Raw genomic sequence first — 20,758 nt, 5'->3', positions numbered from 1 at the left:
AGGAGGAAGCACGTGTCAGTGGATAATAATATTTTAACAACAATATATATATATATATATATATATATGTATATATATACCGCTCCCCATGTGGGGGTATCAAATTGGTTAAAGGGAAAATTATTCCCAACTCGCATTTAGGTAAAAATGCGCTTTCGTAAATTGAATTTATTCAAAAACGTATCGCAAAAACAAAAACATGCCCGGATATCTCCCACTCTGCCGTAATGACTCCGACAAACATATGCATTGGCTTGGAGTCTATATTTGAAACACTCTCCCCTTGAATAGAGAAACCAAACTAGAATCGGACGATCAAGCCTTTATGTGCTTTAGACTTAACATACAACATAATATTAGTTAATTTTCTTTTCTTTACCGCTCTCCCTCAACCCAGGACTGTACCCTAATAAACAAAGTCTCTGACAGCATAGATACAGCACTTTCTCTCGACACTAGCGCAGAAGTTCGTGTATTTGGAGATTTCAATGTCCACCACAACTGCTGGCTTGGATTTTCTACTTACACAGACGCAGCTGGTAGCACAACACATAGCTTCTCTATGACTCATTCCCTATCACAGATGGCTACGTTCCCAACCTGTTTCCCTGACCAGCAAGAGCAACACGCATCACTTTTAGATCTGTTTCTGACCAGAGTTCCTGATGATTGTGTTACGAACGCCCACCGCCCACTTGGGAATGCTGATCATGTAGTGATAATAGTTGAAATCGCCCTAAACTCTAGAGCCAAAATGGAAGACCCATTGCTCAAAACAACGAGATATTATAAAAAGGCTGACTGGGAAGCCATCAGGGATCTCATCAGAGACGCCTCATGGCGAAATATCTTTTCACTTCCTGCTGAACAATGCGCAAATGAGACCACTGTATGGTTCAAAACAGCAATTGAAGCACATGTTCCCACATGGATATTTTATAGTAAACCCCACTCTCCCCAATGGTTTACTTCCACAATTCCGCCACTATCCAACAATCATGAAATTGTTTGCTCACCAACCGAGAAGGCTAACATGCTTGCCAGTTGGTTTGTCTCCAACTCCACACTGGACCCTGCTAACCACTCTTTCCCGGACTTTCCTTTGCGGACACACGCCATACTAGACCATCTGAAAATCCCCCCTTTTCAGGTGCATGCTATCATAAAAAATCTTGACACTTCAAAAACATGTGGACCTGATCTCATCCCGGCTGTGTTATTTAAAAAGTGATCCGCCGAAGTAGCTCCAATCCTCTCCAAACTTTACAACAAATGCCTTAATGAATCTTGCTTTCATGTCTGCTGGAAAACTGCTTCTGTGGTACTAGTTTTCAAGAATTCTGGCGAAAGAAATGACCCAGTAAATTATCGCCCCATTAACCTCTTCCAACTTTTTGCCAAAATGCTTGAGCCCAATTAACCAAGCTCTAGTCCAACACCTTACATATGCTAAACTTCTGACCGACCAACAATATGGATTTAGGAGAGCCCGTTCAACAGCAGAGATTCTAACTGTAATCTCTGAGCTTATATACCATTAACTTGACAAAGCAGGGGAGAGTAGAGCGGCAGCTCTAGATATATCTAAGGCTTTTGACAGGGTGTGGCATGAAGGTCTTTTCAGGAAAATCAGATCATACGGTATCACTGGAAGAATACTTAACATAATTAAATCCTTCTTAGATAAGAGAAAATCCTCATTGTCCTACATCTAAACGATATGATATAAAGGCAGGAGTGCCTCAGGGGTCTATCCTTGAACCTCTATTATTTCTAATATTCATAAATGACCTCCCTGACAAAATTGTCTGTGAGATGGGTATATATGCTGATGACACCACGCTCTATAAAAGACACGACAGGAAAACAAATGAACACATATCTAAAGAAATGGCAGAAACACTAGAGGATGACCTCCAATATGTAGTGGAATAGTCACACACACACACACACACACACACACACACACATATATATATATATATATATATATATATATATATATATATATATATATATATATATATATATATATATATATATATATATATATGGCGGGGTCTGTGTGTGTATGTGTGTGTTATTTGAGAAGGAAAACCGAGAATTAATAAAATAGTAATCAACGTTTCGTCCTTATTTCAGGAGACATCATCAGGATTTCGTTGGAAAAATGTAGAAGAAAAAAAAAAACGATTACAGACCACATGCGAGTGAAAAAGGAAAAACATCCTAAAGTCATTCTCATTCTGGACCGAAACTATAAATGTTCGTGCTCGGACCAGAATGGGAAGACTTTAGGATTTTTTTTCCTTTTCACTCGCATGTGGTCTGTAATCGTTTTTTTTTCTACATTTTTCCTACGAAATCCTGATGATGTCCCCTGAAATAGGGACGAAACGTTGATTACTATTTTCTTAATTTTCGGTTTTCCTTCTCAAATAACACACACACACACACACACACACACACACACACACACATATATATATATATATATATATATATATATATATATATATATATACACCATATCGTTCAATGACCCGAAACCTGTCCACCTAACCTTTACTTAGCAGATTCTCGGTATTCCTTCTCCAATAACATAACGTCAACCATCGTTTGTATTTTTATTTCATTTTTACTCACACACACACACACACGCACACACGCACACACACATACACACACACACACACACACACATATATATATATATATATATATATATATATATTGTAGTTGGATATTTACTCTTTAAGCGTAATGGATACTAGTTTTAATTCCAAAAAATGTATACATAGACAATAAGATATTGAGCAGGGTATAGATCAGACAATTCTGTGGAACACTTGCCATAAAAGTATTTGTAGAAAAATCTGAGACTAGCAACATCACATATGCGAGAGCGAAGTAGAAGTGAAGAAGATAGTGGGGGGGGCAATCACAATACAAATACGCTTCTGCAATTCATGAACCTTTTTATTGGACACAGATTCATGAATCAAAATATGACAACAGTACTCCATTTGTAGATTTATAGAAATAGAGAATAATGTCAGGTATGGGAAAGTGTTTAGAGCGATAAAGAAAACCGATTTGCCGAGAAACAGAAAGCGCAATAGATTTGATATATGAGCTCCCAGAAAGATTCGATGAGAAAGAAAGACCCAAAAGTTGTAGAGTCGATTTCTGATCGAAAAGAGAGCCATCGATAAAACTCTCAAGAAGAAAAGGGTACGCCTGCGAGTAATTGACAACAGCTGAGTCTCAACCTTGCTTTAGTCACCTGGGTGCTTCTAATATTGTTAACCCCATGGGGTGTTTGCCACCCTAATACAAAAATGTTTATAATGTTATTATTTTATAAAATACAGTTATCACGCTGGTTCAGGATATATCTACAGTTCCTGTTGAGCAGTTTTAATCACTTGAATCTTGTTGATATAAATATAAAACAATATCTATATATCTATAAAAGTGACCGTGTTTGTATGTGTGTGTTTGTGTACATTTCCTTTCGCAATGACTCTATTAATTTTTAGTCTACAGACTCGAAATTTGATATACAGGGTACTGAGATTTGGGAAAATCTTTGTGATCGGTTTTCGGCCAGAAATTTTGCTGTTAATGGGTCAACGTTCAACGATTTGACCTTTGAGAACTCTACCAAACTCCTCCGACAATTTGAGGTCTAAATACTTGCAATTTTAGATATAGGTTCCTTGGGCATGAATCTTACTTAATAACTTAATTTGAATCAAAAACAATAAATTTTAAGGGGTCATAATAGGGGCCAAACTTGAAAAAATTGACCTTTTTTTTTGCTTAGCATACACCTCCAAACACCCGGGTAACACCGGGCTGAAATTCCAGTAAATTAATAAATTATAAAACTAAGAAAAAATAAAGATATTGCATTATCTAATTATCCCCTCGAAATTTACGATAAAGAAAATATCTAAACATATTAATTCCATATTAAATATTACGAAGTAGCCTAATGATACATATGTGCTTGTGTCTACAAATTTTCATTCCCATGGGGAAAATACAAATATATATACATACATACATACATACATATATATATATATATATATATATATATATATATATAAATCATACCTACGTTAACCCCAGCTGACTATACACTTCAGAAAGACAAAGTGACGTCTACCTACGAGGAAAACTGAGATACAACAACGATGAACTCTCACTGAATCAGAAGAGTACTGAGATAGGAACAGAAATAGGTTGTCAACTAGAAATTATGAGCACTGAAGCAAAATTAGGATCACAAAACAGCCCATGTGACTACCGCAGGGTTTACAGGATTAAACGAAACATGTCACGTCTTACCGAATCCATAATAGTAACGAAATCAGCTTTTACACTAACTGCATATATCACTTCATCCGAGAAAGATGGGCTAAGCGTAATCTATAATATAAATCTCACCTTTCTGCTTAAATGTATGTATGTTTGTATGTCTGCCTACACTTTCAACAGAGGCGACGGATTTTCACAAGATCGGTATCGTTTTGACGCTCGAATAATTGACATTAATTCCTTCACCCTTAACTGGGCACGTTTCTACAGCAAGGGGTCACTTTTTTTCACCGATATTTTCGTCATCCCTTATTTTCGATTGACTAGCCTGAATTTAATCTTCCGATTTGGCGATGGGCGCAACAGCCAAAACGTCACGGTTTTTTCATGATTTTTCTCTCCTTCGCAGTACTGGTTCGAGCCTGCCAACCTACTACCGCTTTTTTTGTTCAACCCCTTCCCCCAAAAACCCGGCCAACGTTGGCACCCAGGCTAGTCTATAATATAAATCTCACTTGTCTGTTTAATAGTATGTGTGTACGTAATAATGTATTAATGTGTGTATGTTTTTTTATGTTTCGTTAAAACTTGTATGTATGTATGTTTATGTCAGGTCATGTCATGTGCTACTGGTACCATGTAACCCAGTACTACCTGCCTCATGGTCGGGTCACCGGCGACTAAACTGGTTCCCCCACCAGACTTGTTTGGTGAGGAGGGCGACTAGTCTCCCTGAAGGATTAAAAACAAGACCTTCCAAAGGGCGAATGAACTCTTTTTCTGGGTCAACGGCCAACTAGCACCGTGTATATGTGTGTGTGTGTATATGTGTATTGGGGTGGAGAGGGCTCCCGTAAGCCGTGGTGAAGGCAACCTTTCTAGGAGAAGCAAATCTCTGATTAAAAAAAAAACATAAAGCGGAAGACCAGTACCCGCATTAAGCTGGTCTGCAGTTTAATTTGTTGCTGGCTATCTTGCTCTTGCTTGTTGCTGGATCTCAACATTTTGAACCGAGAGAGAGAGACTTAGCTGTCGTACAAAGCATAGACTCTGTAACATCATCTTTGTATAGATACTCCCTCAGGCATTTGGGCTCATGGATTTTAAATGTCTGAGGGAGTGGTACTCGTCTGACAAGACGTTGCAATCATCATGTATGTATGTATGTATGTGTGTATGTATGTATGTATGCCTTAAACTTTTGACTGAGGCGACGGATTTTCACAAGATCGGTATCGTTTTGAAGTACGATCCTTCGGACGACAAATATCAAAAAGTTGGCTAAAAGCATTTATTTCTTCATCCTCAACTGAGAACTTTTCTACATGGAGGGTCACTTTTTTGCTGATAGTTTCGAAAGTCAAGTCATTCCCTCTTTTCGATTTACTTGCCTTAATTTAAACATTCGTCATTTCCGGGTTTTCGATGGGCGCAACAGCAAAGATGTAACGTTTTTATTTTACATTCCTTTCCTCCTTAGCGGTACAGATTCGAGCCTGCCTGTCTACTACCACTATTTTTTTTTTGCTCAACACACACATCTCCAGACACCCGGTTAACACCGGGAACCCAAACCAGTACCAGAATAAATCGATCAATTTGTTGCGGATGTATATTTATTTATTATTATTTTTTCGGGGGGGGGGCATCTTCACTTTTTATGAAACCTAAACGAAGAATTCATAACGCGTCACTTTCTCAAAAAAAAAAAATAATAATCTTAACACGTACTTGCGTTGTGTACATGAGAATGGCGGAAAAGCTAAATAAGATTGCGTTATGCAATATGGCGTGAAACAAGATGGCGTGAAACAAGATGGCGTAATAGAAAAGATAAAGTAATGAATTAAAACAAATATCTACTTTATTTGTAAATTTGTTGAAATTTTATTATTGTAAGAATAATTTAAAGTTTTGATGGCATTAACATTTGTAAATAGATGACTTTCTGAAGAGTTCAATAATAGTTTTCCATGTCATCACGGTTGCGTATACTCAGCGTAATTTTAATTGTGTGAAACGAACACGCGTACTTTATTTTTCTACCGGCCAATATTAATATTCTTTGATATGCGAAAAAATAATGACAAATTTAATTACTTTTTAATTGTGTTTTCTATAAATTCTACAGTTTCTTTTGATGTTGGAATATTTATCGAGAGGCGTGTTAAATGATGTGGAATGGAATTCGATGAAACTGAACGACCCGGAGTTGGGACTAATTAAATATTCTGGCCGAAATACTGCGACTAACAAGATTTTAAGTATGGAATTTTTGTATTGAGTTTTATGTGATGCGTTAGGTGCAGAAGAGTGCGGAATTATTTAGTAATTGTGTTATAGCCTACGGTGAGCAATGGAATATATTACACGATACATATAGCATTTCAAAACATTTTAATTTGTGAGGTATGACTTTTGAGAGAAATAACAGTTTTGGTAGTATTTCACTCTGGGAAAATCCATGCAAGATATACGCACGATTAAACACGGTTTATATCACGATTTACAATTTTTTTAAGTATATTATTTTGGTATAAGCAACTATTAAAATAAAAATAGTAATCCGAATCAGACTATACTAGCTGGGCGCTCAGCGTGGCCCGGCGTTGCCATGTCGTAAAATACGTTTCAAGATGATATTTTAATTTTTGCAGATTGCGTATATATTATTATAAAATCAATCCTCTACTGAATATATTATATATTACGAGAAATAATTTGCCCGGTTGACTAATTCGCAAAAAATGAAAAAAAATAAATAATGGTAAAGTCGTTCATCAAATTCCGTCTGTGTTTGTTTACAATATAACGTCAGCTGATATTTTGGCTTGACGATCTTAAAATAGTATTTCCAACTTATGGATAATAAGACCTTTTTCACAGTGGAATATTTTACGTTACCCTGGCCAATTTTACACCGGTGTAACGTAAAATATTCCCTTGTAAAATCTTTTTTTTCATCTATAAGAGAGGAAAGACTATTTGTAAAATCGGATTTTTTTTCGATTTTCGATACTTATCGGATGAATTTCTGTAGAAACATATCTAAGAATGCTGCCAGAAATATGAATTCATTTTGTTTGAAATTTGCAAAAGATAGGCGCAGCCATTCGGAACAAATAAGGATCTCTCTCTCTCTCTCTCTCTCTCTCTCTCTCTCTCTCTCTCTCTCTCTCACACACACACACACACACATACACATACGCACACACAACGTGACTTTTATGTAATATGAAAGAATCAGGATTCTATGATTTTTATAGTATGAGCAAAATGTAGTATCCGTGGTAATACTTAACTTGATCTTTTCTCTCATCTGTCAGTAAACAAAAGATTCGTCTAGATAATAAATTGTTTTAATTTTGTTTCTGATATATCCCTGGGAAAATATAATGATTATAAATTAATCAGATGAAATGAGCACCAGTACACAGTAAGTTATAACAAGTTTATGCACAGTAGCCTAAAACATGTAGTAGAGAGGCGAAACATTTTTTATTGTTTAAATTACCTGTAGTGTTATAAAAGATACCGGAAGTGCTCCCCGTTGACATCTATGCATTTCTGGGCACGTTTAACAACGTTTGCAGATACCGTTCGTTGACCTTCTCTGGTGATTCTTCTGCTAACGTTGGTAATGTTCTCCTTTAGTTGGTCTAGATTGTGAGGATTATTAGTATACACTTTTTGTTTTAAAGTCCTCCAAAGATAAAAATCACACGATGACAAGTCCGGGGAACGTGTTGGCCATAACCCTTTGCTTATTGCTCTCTCTTCCGTAAACATGTCATGAACTCCTGTCAGTGCACTGTGAGACGTGTGTTTTGTAGCGCCATCTTGTCGGGACAAAGAATTACATTTTGTCTTGTGGTGTCAGTTGATAAGAGAAAGATTAGAGAAATCGGGTTACTTTTAAGTGTGCCACCCTGTACAAAGGTGCAATGTAAGAAATACGAGATTTGCACTCGAATGTGCCTTGAATGCCGGAGTGTCGAGAGTAGCTTACTCTCTCACGTCGTTTACCGTTTACAAGCATCTTTTATAGACTTAGTAATCCATTCATAAGGGGTGCCAGCTTCTATCACTATATCTAACTCCGGAGGCGTGTCCCATTTTTATTGGCTGGATTTTCTCCATTTCAAATACCTACATCGTGAAGGTGAAAGGAAAACAGGAACACCACATCGCATTGCCCTGCGTGCAGTTTCAGAAGTTAACAAGAATGATCGTCGTTCGCATGAACACTTGTTTGGAGAGCAACGATTGATCACTTTTCATAATGCAATTGTAGATTGGTGAACCGACCCGCGATTAACACGAACTTACTCAGGTGTGCCCAGCAGATTACGGGAATAACCGGACACGGCTTACCAAGATTTCCTTAAATGTTAAAACGCTACTGGCACATGATAATGACAAACAGAAAGAAAAACAAATAAAATAAATACAAAAACAAAAAAAACAAAAACGATAACATGAACCTAGCGCAAGTCTAATGAAAACTAGTGTTTTTTTTTTTTGCTTGTACGAAAATTTATCTTGTTTCTACACGAGGTTCCTTAAATAATTTTTAAGGCTTTTTTGTACAGACATTTAAAAATGTCACAGCCTCTTGAAAATCCAGTACGTTATTTCTATACATCTTTTGAGATGACTGACCAAATTGTTATGATTTCAAGTTTAAATGAACAACTACAGCAAGAATGCGTCTACAACTTAATAAAGCCTGATAGTCAAAACTGGTGAATTTCAAAAATGCAATCTGGACGTGAGAACACTTAAGAAGAAATATATGCAACAAAATTCTGTTTTAAACTTGGAAAAATGCCACAGAAACGTATGGAATGCTTCAGCCTGCTTTTGGGTCATTTAGCATGAATGGAGCATCAGTTTTTGAGTGGTATAAGAGATTCAAGAAGGCAGGGAATCTGAGAGGGATGATGAGAGGTGTCGGAGAAGTAAAGAAGTAAGAAAACCAGAGATGAGAGATGATTTGTCAAATAAAGAATTTCATGGATAAGGACCGTCGTGTGTCTATAGAGACAATGAGTGTGCAATTTGATGTCAGTGTGGAAACACTACATACACTTATTGGCGAGGATCTGAATATGCGGAAGATTTCTGCGAAGTTTGTCCCAAGGGTGCGTAGAGAAGATCAAAAAGACAAGCGTTGCCATGACAGCAGGGAGACGATCGAGTTGATCAATTTAGATATTATCATTCTTAATGCTATGGTGACCTGAGATAAAAGCTGGATCTACTGCTATGCCCCAGAGAGCAATACACATAGTTCCCAGGGGAGGACACATGCTGGCTCTGCAAGACCCAAGAAGTCCAGGTAGAGCAAATCCATTCAGAATCTTATGATGATCCCTTTTTTTGACAGCGTGCGCATGACCTACATGAGCTGGGTTCCTACTAGACAGAAAGTCAACACGGAATACTATGTTGAGGTTTTAAGAGAGTTCAGGAAGAGACTCCGTCGGAAGAGTCCAGCACTCTTAAAATCGGGCCAATAGCATTTCCAAAAAGATAATGCACCAGTCTACAACTCCATCCTTATCACAGACAATAGTGTGCAGTTTGATGTCAGTGGGGAAACACTACATACCACGATGGGCATCAAGATATTTACTCACCCTCCCTATACTCCAGACCTTGCTCCCTGTGACTTTTGGTTATTCCTCAGTTTCAAGGAAAACGTTATTATGAGACATCTGAGGAGATGAAAGAAGTTGTGAAGAGGGTCCTTGACACGCTTGCACAAGAGAATTTTCGTGGGGGATTCCAGAAGTTGTTGGAATGGCCCAAGTGCCTTTCAACCAGAGGAGATTACTTCGAAGAAGATGATAGTTTCATGTGTGTACTGTGAATTAAATAAAGGGCTCCGTTCGGAATTACGTCCAAATTCCTGTGTTCAACAGAGACATTCCAGAGTTCGACAAAATACACCTGAAGAAGGTCGGAGGTTACATCGACCGAAACGTTGTGAAAATAACACTCAATTTGAGAACAGTATGAGAACAGTAGTCCGATAAATCCACATAATACGAATAACCAATCCTCAATCTCAAAATTCAGAAATGTCACAAATTGCATTATTTTAATTGACCTTTCTAAAAGCCGAGAAAAAATTCTGCACCGACCTCATATTAAAATGATTCTACAAAGTTACGATCAAATTATTTCCAATAATGGTACACCTATTGAGATGTATGTGTAGCAGCCAAATAGCGTAACGATGAAAACCGCTGACTGTCGCCTGGGCGGTCGAGTTTCAATCCTGGCTAGTGGCAGTTGCTGGTCTAGTCGCACTGATGAGCTATGATACAGCGAAAAAGTACTGACTCTAGATGACTATAAATGCTCCTTATATCGGGTTGAGCGTATTTGGGATTGAAAAAAAAAAACTGTGTCTAGCGTAAAAAGAAACGCTCTTTGTGTAAACTAATGGAGCTTAGGACAACGCTTATAGCATTTTAATTTCACATACTCATCTCAGCAGCAATCAAATAGCGTAACGGTGAGAAGGGTCGAGTTTCAATCCTGGCGTGAGGCAGTTGCTGCTACTCGCACTGATGCGCTGTAATACAACGAACCAGTAGTGTATGTTGATGACTATATATATATATATATATATATATATATATATATATATATGTATATATGTATATATATATATATATGTACGACATAATCACGTTTACACATCGGTTCTCGTCAGTGGCTAGTAGCAGGTGGGTGACCATTTGGGAATTCTAGGCGCTGTATGTGCTTTTCGCTTGTTTCCAGTCGTCCTGAACCTCCACTTGCCACTGGTATTCAATAATGTCGACTCAAGAGAGGTGTGGTTGGAGATTGCGCATTTTGTTTTTGTGTTTATGGCAAACATATAATCTAGTTTCGAATTTTATTTCAAGATTGGTTCCTCACGTTAAATTGTTGGTCTTAAACGCATCTTAAATATAAATAATAAAAAAAAACAAATCAAATAATATTATCTCCATGTTCGATATTTATATTTCTTTCTCTCTCCCTCTCTTTCTGTGTGTGTCTCTCTCTAACTACTTAGAAACTTTATCAAATTCTAAAGTCTTATATAGTGTTGATTTGGTTCAATATTATAAACAAACTGCCATTCTTGGCTCGAGTCATCCCAGATTGATACATTCTGACATTTTCAAAATCACAAAGCACCTGCTTAATACATCGGCACCCCACAATTACAGACAAGTTAGACACAAGGTTTATTAATGTAGAGCCCCCCCAGCTGCCCCCAAAAGGGGCGCTCTCCATTGTGTCACACTACTACTGATAGTGATATGATCCTTTTCTAAAATGGACTGTTGCAATAGTATTATTCTACAATTTTTCCATTAAAATGTTAACAGTAAACAGCTACTGGGGCGAGAGTAGGCAACAGCAATCTACTTATATATAAAAGGCACATTGTCTGTGTATATGTGTGTGCAGGTACCTGTGTGAGATCATTTCTTATAGACCCCAAAACGACTGGGCCAATTCTTAAAAATTTTCCACACAAACGTAATTTACGTGCCTAGTAGTTTTCGTGGCTATGTTTTGTGTCGAAAATCGATAATTGAAAAAATCCAATTAAAAGAAGGAACAGCCCGATTTCGATCAACGTTAATACTTTTAGACAGACTTACAAGTGCATTTGAGAAGTTTAATCACTGATCTATCAGAAATGCCGGGCGTATAAAATGAACAGTATGTGCTTTGATAAAACAAGGGCCCGTTCGAAATAAAGGTTTCTATTTAGAGCGCAACGGGACCGCGATGCTATACTTTTGCATTTTAGACTTTAATCAAAGTCATTATATACAGACAATTTAATAAAATCAACAATAGATTCGCCACAATGTATTGTAGACCAAGACTCCGCGGGAATGCAGGGGAGCTTTCTCTTGGCTCACTGCGGTGATATCCTAAATAGAGCAGACAATCAATCGATTTGATTGACGAATGGTCGATTTCACCGGTTTCGACGAGAATAAAAGTTTCAGAAAACTAAAACATTCGTTGATATTTATTCTGGGGCAACGTCAGGATCCCTGCTAGTAGAATACAAAAAGGGCTAAATCCTGCAACTAATGTGGCCGCTTAATAAAGTAATTGAAATTACTGGGTGAAACGAAAACAACACTACAGCTTTATTTTTAAACTTTTATTGAAACAATTAGTTGAGAGAACTTGATTTAGTAATAGAGCTAACCTCTATTCAATGTAACCGCCTTCAGCTTTTACCACTGCCTCGATACGGGTCCGGAACTGGGAGCATACCTTTTTTCAAGAGCATCCGCGGGAGGCTGGCTTTGGTGTTGTGGGAGGTCACTTTGGTGATGTTTTTCACTTATGACTAAACGAAGTAGTCTTAGCGGGTCCAGGTTAGGGGAGGAGGGGGACCAGTGAGAGAAGAGTACAAAGTCGTAGCCAAGCCTGGGTCTCTTTGGACTTGTGGACTGGCGCCGAGTCTTGCAGCCACACACAGGGTCAGCCAGTGTTCACCTGATTGCACCAGGGGATCACTACACTCTTCAGCACATTCAGGTACACTATGGCGTTGACTTCAACCGACTCTGAAACTGTGAAGTGGCATGATGTGAACCTCACTTGAAACCACACAAAAGACCATAACTGTGGCTGGAGACTTTGTTTTCATCACCCTCGGCACGTCCATGTTATTCGTGGCGATCCAGCGATGCATTTTAAGGATGCTGGCTATGGTCCTGTTTTTATAACTTGGGTCAGTACAGAGCATGTACAGCGGCGCATCTCCAATCTCGTTAGATGAATATTGTGTCTCTTTCTTTCTTGTAAATGTATCCCTGAAGGCAGTTCCAAATTCATAGTAATCCTATCTCTATCTTAGTGGCAACTTGTCTTTTTTTTTGGGGGGGTGACTACGAATTCAAAATTACATTTAAAATATACGTTGTATTTATTTCTTAACCTTAACAGCAGTGATGGCACGATTCTATTATTTTCCCAATTCCGATACAATTACCGACTCTGTTCTAAATCATCGATTCCGCTATAATTCGTTTTAAATTTCTAAATATAGCATTTATTTTTTGTGTGAGACAGTTGATTCCCGCAAACCCCTAAAATACGTGCATAATAAAAAAAATTTTGAGTGTGACTTATAAATTTTAAGTCTTACTGGTAATTTAAAATCAATTAATATTTATCATGTTTTCATTATTATGCGCCGGGAAAAAATAAAGTTGTAAAAAAAATCAAGATATAAAAACAATGAAAAGAATTACAGTTTGCTTTGTGGAACGAGATCAAAATAATTAGCAGAGATGGAAGATGGAAAGTCAGGCAACTCAAAAAAGCAGCACATGTGCTAAAAAAAGAAAAATTATTAAGTAGACCAAGCGTAGAACTGAATAGCATTTGGAAGCCTTTAATTGTAGAAAATACAAAAATTATGCACCTTTAAATTTAAGCGATGGAAGGAAAATAACTCCCTATCGATCTTTATGACAATTGCCTCTTCTTTATCAATCAATATTTTTCACACATACGATACGGTAGCCATAAAACAGAGACCAACCCCAAGAATATGAAAATATCTTTGAAGCCAGTAACTTTCTGCTTTCTTTTTCAAAACAGCAACAAACATGCCTGACGATGGTCGAAGGCCAAATCGACCAAAACGTTGAACAAATAACACAAACAATGAGAACAAGAGACCGATCAAAGCAAATAATCTAAATTAAAACAATCGTTTTCTTAACAGAAAAACATATTTTTTTATTACGATACCGATTACGATACAAACGAAAATTACGATTTCTTATATTTTCAATTCCAGTTCTGATTTATCGTCCCGACACTATTAAATATCTGAATTTGTCTTTTCGTATGCATCATGTTTCAAACAAAAATATGGTGGTTATACTCCAAGCATACATTTGTGACGATATCAGAAATTGGAGCTCTACTATCACTGAGAGAAAGTACTAGTTCTCCTAGAAAAAAAAAAGATGTTTACTGCCCAACCTTTCTTTTCCGAACAGTACATGATGATAGGAATTATAGTACAACAAAAAAAACAATAAAAGAAAAGACGATAGTAAACCTAGCAAAAGAAGCGAAAGGCATCCATGGGGGAAAAAAGTAAAAATCACTTGTGATGTCTTAGAAAAAAATAAAAACAAGTAAAAAACTCACCTGTGATGTTTCTTGATAAAAACTTCGACTTTCGAGTCTAAAAGTGACAATTTCCCGCGTAAATTTTCCTGCGCTAGTGAGAAGAGCGCAAACTTGAAGCAAAGGGAATTGTCAATCTTGTTGAGAAAATCAGCAGACACATTTCTAGAAATAGAAAAAAGCATAATACGAAAAGTTAGAATATAAACACTATATCAGGTACAATATATATATATATATATATATATATATATTACTGTAGAAATATTTTTATTCGCTTATGTTTCCTTTTTATATATACCAATCCTTAGTAAAGAAGCAGAATGTAATTACAGAACAACGGAGCATATATATATATATATATATATATATATATATATATATATATATATATATATATATATATATACACGCACATATATATATACATATATATATATATATATATATATATGTATTCCAAATTTCATGACGTCGACCATCTTAAAAGTTATTCTTTTAATACACACATATATATATATATTAAAAGAATAAATTTTAAGATGGTCGACATCATAAAATTTGGAATATATATATATATATATATATATATATATATATATATATATATATATATATATATATATATATATTTAAGCGGTGGGTGAAGCCCAAGTTTGCCCGGTCGAACAAAAAATTACAACGGGACTGTGGTGAGTGGCTTTGTTGTCTAGTCAAAAAAAAATGTCTGGTCGGAAAAAAAAATTGACAACGGGATTGTGGTGAGTGGCTTTGTTTTCTGGTGTAAAAAAAAGTGACACCGGGACTGTGGTGAGTGGCTTTGTTGTCTGGTCGAAAAAAAAATTGACAACGGGATTGTGGTGAGTGGCTTTGTTGTCTGGTCGAAAAAAAAAATTGACAACGGGATTGTGGTGAGTTGCTTTGTTGTCTGGTCGAAAAGAAATTGACAACGGGACTGTGGTGAGTGGATTTCTTGTCTGGTCGAACAAAAAATGACAACGGGATTGTGGTGAGTGGATTTGTTGTCTGGCCGAAAAAACAATTGACAACGGGATTGTGGTGAGTGGCTTTGTTGTCTGGTCGAAAAAAATTTGACAACTGGATTGTGGTGAGTTGCTTTGTTGTCTGGTCGAAAAAAAAATTGACAACGGGATTGTAGTGAGTGGCTTTGTTGTCTGGTCGAAAAAAAATTGACAACGGGATTGTGGTGAGTGGCTTTGTTGTCTGGTCGAAAAAAAAATTGACAACGGGAATGTGGTGAGTAGCTTTGTTGTCTGGTCGAAAAAAATTGACAACGGGACTGTGGTGAGTAGATTTGTTGTCTGGTCGAAAAAAAAAACACATTGTGACAGCGAGGTTAGGGCAAAACTATTTGTATAATTGGAGAAGGCGGCGGGAGCGGCGCTGACCGGTCGTAAAATCCGTTTATTACAATAAATTGTGACATCAGGAGAGAGAGAGAGAGCGTGGTCCGGTCGTACACACTTATCACAATAGTCTGTGGATCTATATAAAAAAAAACCTTGTTAAACTTTGTGACATGTTTCCATTCTATGGAGGTCAGGTACGAACGAACACCCCATAATTTTATTATACCATATTTCTTCAAACTAAAACATAATTATCAAAGTATACTTACGCAGATAGATATGAAAAGTCTTTATTAAAGTGTGTGCCTATTTCCATTCCATGGAGGTCAGGCACGACCGCAGGCCCCTACAATTTTATTATACCATCCATATTTAAGTTAAAACATACTTATCAAAATATTATTATGTACATCTATATCAAAAACACTTGTAAACTTTTTTTTATTCTTAAATTTTTTATTTCCATACTTTGTGGACCAGGCGCGAACGCAGACCCCACATTTTTGCTGAACCACCGTTTTGCTAGATCAAACGTACCCATTCCTGTGTCTCCATACATCCTCGATCATTATATGAAATCAGTTTTTTAAAATAGTCAACCATAAAGGAACCTATTCGTGACCAGATACACACACACACAGCCATTCAGCTTTATATATATATATATATATATATATATATATATATATATATATATATATATATATATGCGAAGAGCATATATCTCTCCCTGAAATTGAATACACACTAGAAAGTGTGCAAATTGGGCATGTGAATGTACTTATATTTAAACGTAAGTATATCCACGTGTACAATTTGCATGTGACCATAACCGAAGTAGTTCAGCGTCTCTGTCTCTTAAAAGAAGCTAATGGAACTTTTAAGACCTGTTACACAATTAAATGAATATATTTATACGCGTCGTTACATGCAGTGCATTAACATGTATTCTAATAGCGTCGTTTGTAAGATATCAAGCTGACAACATCAAAGTTGCTATTAAGGCAAACCTTCTTCACTATGATGTTGCATATGAAGCTATCTCACGTCTAAACTCAGGAAAAGCCGAAAAACATACTAGTATATATGTATACACACACACACATATATATATATATTAGTACACACACATAAATACACACACATACACATATAAAAGGGTAAGAAGAAAAGATCCTACGCAAAATCTAATTTCGTTATAATTTGCTCCAACTCTCTGCCAAGCCTCATCAGACGAGACGAACTTGTACAAGCCTGTTAGGTGGACAATTGGTTTATTGTCAACCTAGACTCCTCTTCTAACACCCAATAAACTTCTTTTTTTTCTCTCGAGTACAATACCTAATTACTCTATCTCCCATCTCTTCTTCTCTCTCTCTCCAAATAAGACAAACCGTGACGGTACGTTTATCCTTGCTAAGTATGTTACAGACCTGACTAGTTCGTTTCATCTGATTAGACTTGGCACTGGTTCGAATTAAATTATAATGAGATTGGATTGAGTTTGTGTTGGATTTTGTTTTTTTATTTTTATGCATGCTTTGTTCTGCATTAAGCTCTTACACTGAAGATTTATTACAGCAACTACCTGATCTCTTCCAAGCGTGTGTATATATATATATATATATATATATATATATATATGCATATAACTACTTCATTTAATCACATAAATTAATATACATATACGAAAGTATAAATTTATGCACAACCTTTAAGTATTTACTTTAACAGTACTCAATACGTAGGTAGAGCTAGGTAGTAAGTTATATAGATATCGCCATATATATTTTATAACTTACTTACTACATAGATATATAGAGAGAGCAATTCTTTGAACACGTTCCCCACTCTCTTTCTCTCTTTAAGTATTTACTTCAACAGTGCTCAATACGTAGGTAGAGCTATGTAGTAAATTATATTGATATCGTCATATACATTTTATAACTTACTTATTAAACGCATTTGCATGTTCTTTTTAACATTCATTTTAATTAATTCCCTAATGTTTTTTGGTTTTCCTATGGGATAATCATCTTTAGTTAACTATTACGTTTAATTATATTCATGCAGATGTTTCACATGATTTATACTTGCGTAATATTTGCGTAAGCAGGTTATACTAAACACAAACCTCTTTCAAACAACGGCATTAAGAATATGCATGCCTTACGTAATAGTTATTGGTTCATGTTTTAATTTTTAGCTTTGCAGCAAATATGGCTTTATAGCTCAGGCATTAAAGTCAAATGAAAAATATATCGTAAGCTAAACGTTTTGGTTTCGATTCTCAGTGGGGCGCACGTTATTTTGTTTTTAATTTAATTCATTAATATATATGGGGTCCAATATAATATAATAATAAATACGAAATCTGGATTAATCAAAATATCATATTTAAGCGTATTTTACGAGCGGGCCATGCCAGCCAGCCTGCTAGTAGTGAATAAAAGTTAGAAGACTTTGACATAGAATGAGTTCTTTATGCTTAGTTATTGGTTGGATATGATTATTTTTGTAGCCATTTTTGCATTACATACTAATCCGTATGATTCCCTATTAATTTCTGACTATACATTGAAAAGATTCCATAATACTTACTTTTCGAAACATAATTATATCAAACGCCATACAAAATTCCAGCCAGATCGAACAAGTAGCTTACCAGCAAACTTCTATTTAAAAATGATATTGTGGTGACGAATCTTATTGGTCCATGATAATCTCTAAGTTGGCATCAAACACATGCTAAAATACTTAGGATGCTGCACCATACAACAAAGATTAATACAAAATTCCACCTAAATCCACCCAGTAGATGTTATCTTGCAAAAGGAACATATAGACTGACAAAAAGACTAATAATACTATAGTTATGTACATAAATCGGACGACCAACTCTGTGCTACAAGGACACATGCAACAGAGACCTGACGACTTGTGGCAGTCAGCCACACGATCTCGGTTCACAGCCTGGCGAGCAAAGGTCAAGGACAGCATCAAATTCGCAGAAATAAAGAGAAAGACAATGTGAAGAAAAGAGAACCTATCGGCGAAAGAGGATACAGCCCACCCCTGCCTTTACAACCATTTCTACCGCTGACTATAATTGCAGCATCTGCCAACGTAGCTCCAAATCTAAAGTTGTACTATCAAGCAACAGCAGATGCTGTAGTAAACGAAACTAGGTGCAGAATGCCATTGTCTCAAAAGACAGAATGTTGCCAATAATAATATACATGCAGACACATACCTATATATATATATATATATATATATATATATATATGTATATATATATATAACTACTTAATTTACTCACATAAAATTAATATACGAAAGTATAGATTTATGCGTAAGCTTTAAGTATTTACTTCAAAAGTGCTCAATACGTAGGTAGAGCTAGTTAGTAATTTATAAAATATGTATGGCGATTAAGAGTCCTACAGTGGACGAAACGCGGAATAATCAGTGTAGCTTAATCGCCATATATATTTTATAACTTACTATATATATATATATATATATATATATATATATATATATATATGAAAAGGGAGAGAACGTTAGGAAGAGAGGTGGTTACAGAGAGGGAAGGGCGAAATAATTAACTATCAGGTTTATTTTTCTGAGAGAATGGTGCTAATAATAAATCAATAAAAAAGATATGACACATATATGTGCAAATAAATTAATAAAGGTAATTCAGAAGTATAAGATTTAAATACAAACCAATATATATGCCCATGAGAGGATATAATTTAGAAATATTACAGCATTGTTTAATTTATAAAATGTACTTTGCATATTCAAAAATACGTTTTAAAAACCGACTTACGATCAAATCGCTATTTCGCCTTTTTTTATTTAGTAATGTTTTAAGTAAAAATAAGTCTAATTTCCTTTTTTAGGATTAAGAAACAAGTTTTACTATTACAAAATGAATTAATTAAAGCATTAATCACTTGTGGACTTTCTGGCGGCCATGTTGAAAGTGTCGGAAAAAATTGTATATAAACCAATGAAAACGCTTAAAACATTTTTAGTACCGGTGAATATCGACAACAGGGGCTTGCAAATAATTACTTCGGCTTTTTTACTATCATCTGTTTCGTCCTTTATTTTTCCCATTCAAGCTTGTTTTTATATATATATTATTCTTTATATCCATAGACTTTTCTCAATTTTCTCACTGCCCTCTTTCAATCTATTAAGTCCTCTTTTCGCCTCTTCCTTTATTCAACTCTTTTTGTCCCCCTTCTTTATACCTTGCGTTCGAATCCTCTGATTTTTGTTTATGCTTCTATATGCCCCTTGTTTCATCCTTTATCTTTTCAGCATACTAAAATGTTCAATTCTTGACAGCACCTGTTCCGTAGCTCAAAAGATAGTGTAAATATCAAAAAGACAACGCAAATTCAGATTTTTTTTCTTTTCATTTTAAAGTTGATGAGTTCTTATTCTCATGCAAATCCTCCATGTAAATTGCTCCAACTCTCCTACTCATTCTTCTTTTTCTCGTCAAACTCTTCTTCCTTTATCTCTATGCTCCTATGCGTCCCTCTTCCCACCCATCTTCCAACGCTCATTTGCCAATTCCTTCTTTTCAATTCATTTTTCCCGCCCCTTCGTTCCTCGCTCATACACTTTTTTTTATTAGATTTTTCTTCCATCTTACTTCTTCTTTTCCAACCACTTTCTTCTCCCCTCGTCGTGTTACCTTCTCCTCTCACTATTCCCAGTCCAGTCTCGCCGTATTGATACGTCTTGTCTTCGATCCAAACAGAAACACTGGCCAAATTAATAATTGCCGGCTCACTGTGCGATGCTTTGCACAAATCCACTTAGCTGACATCGGCTGGACGTGAAACCTA

General features: G+C 36.0%; 1 long non-coding RNA gene across 1 annotated transcript in view; it reads right to left on the bottom strand.

Moving 5' to 3' along the window:
* Nucleotides 1–20,758, bottom strand: part of LOC145258025 (uncharacterized) — an 899,758-nt gene that overhangs the window by 335,513 nt on the left and 543,487 nt on the right. Inside the window, exon 4 of the long non-coding RNA XR_013864036.1 lies at nt 14,536–14,679. This is a non-coding gene — a long non-coding RNA (uncharacterized LOC145258025). The remainder of the gene's footprint in view (nt 1–14,535; nt 14,680–20,758) is intronic.

Source organism: Euprymna scolopes, chromosome 33 (genome assembly GCF_053919585.1).
Source record: "Euprymna scolopes isolate OS-2025 chromosome 33, ASM5391958v1, whole genome shotgun sequence".
Classification (NCBI taxonomy): Eukaryota; Metazoa; Mollusca; class Cephalopoda; order Sepiida; family Sepiolidae; genus Euprymna; species Euprymna scolopes.
The sequence above is the reverse complement of the archived record's forward strand: the minus strand, read 5'-3'. Positions and strand labels throughout refer to the sequence as shown.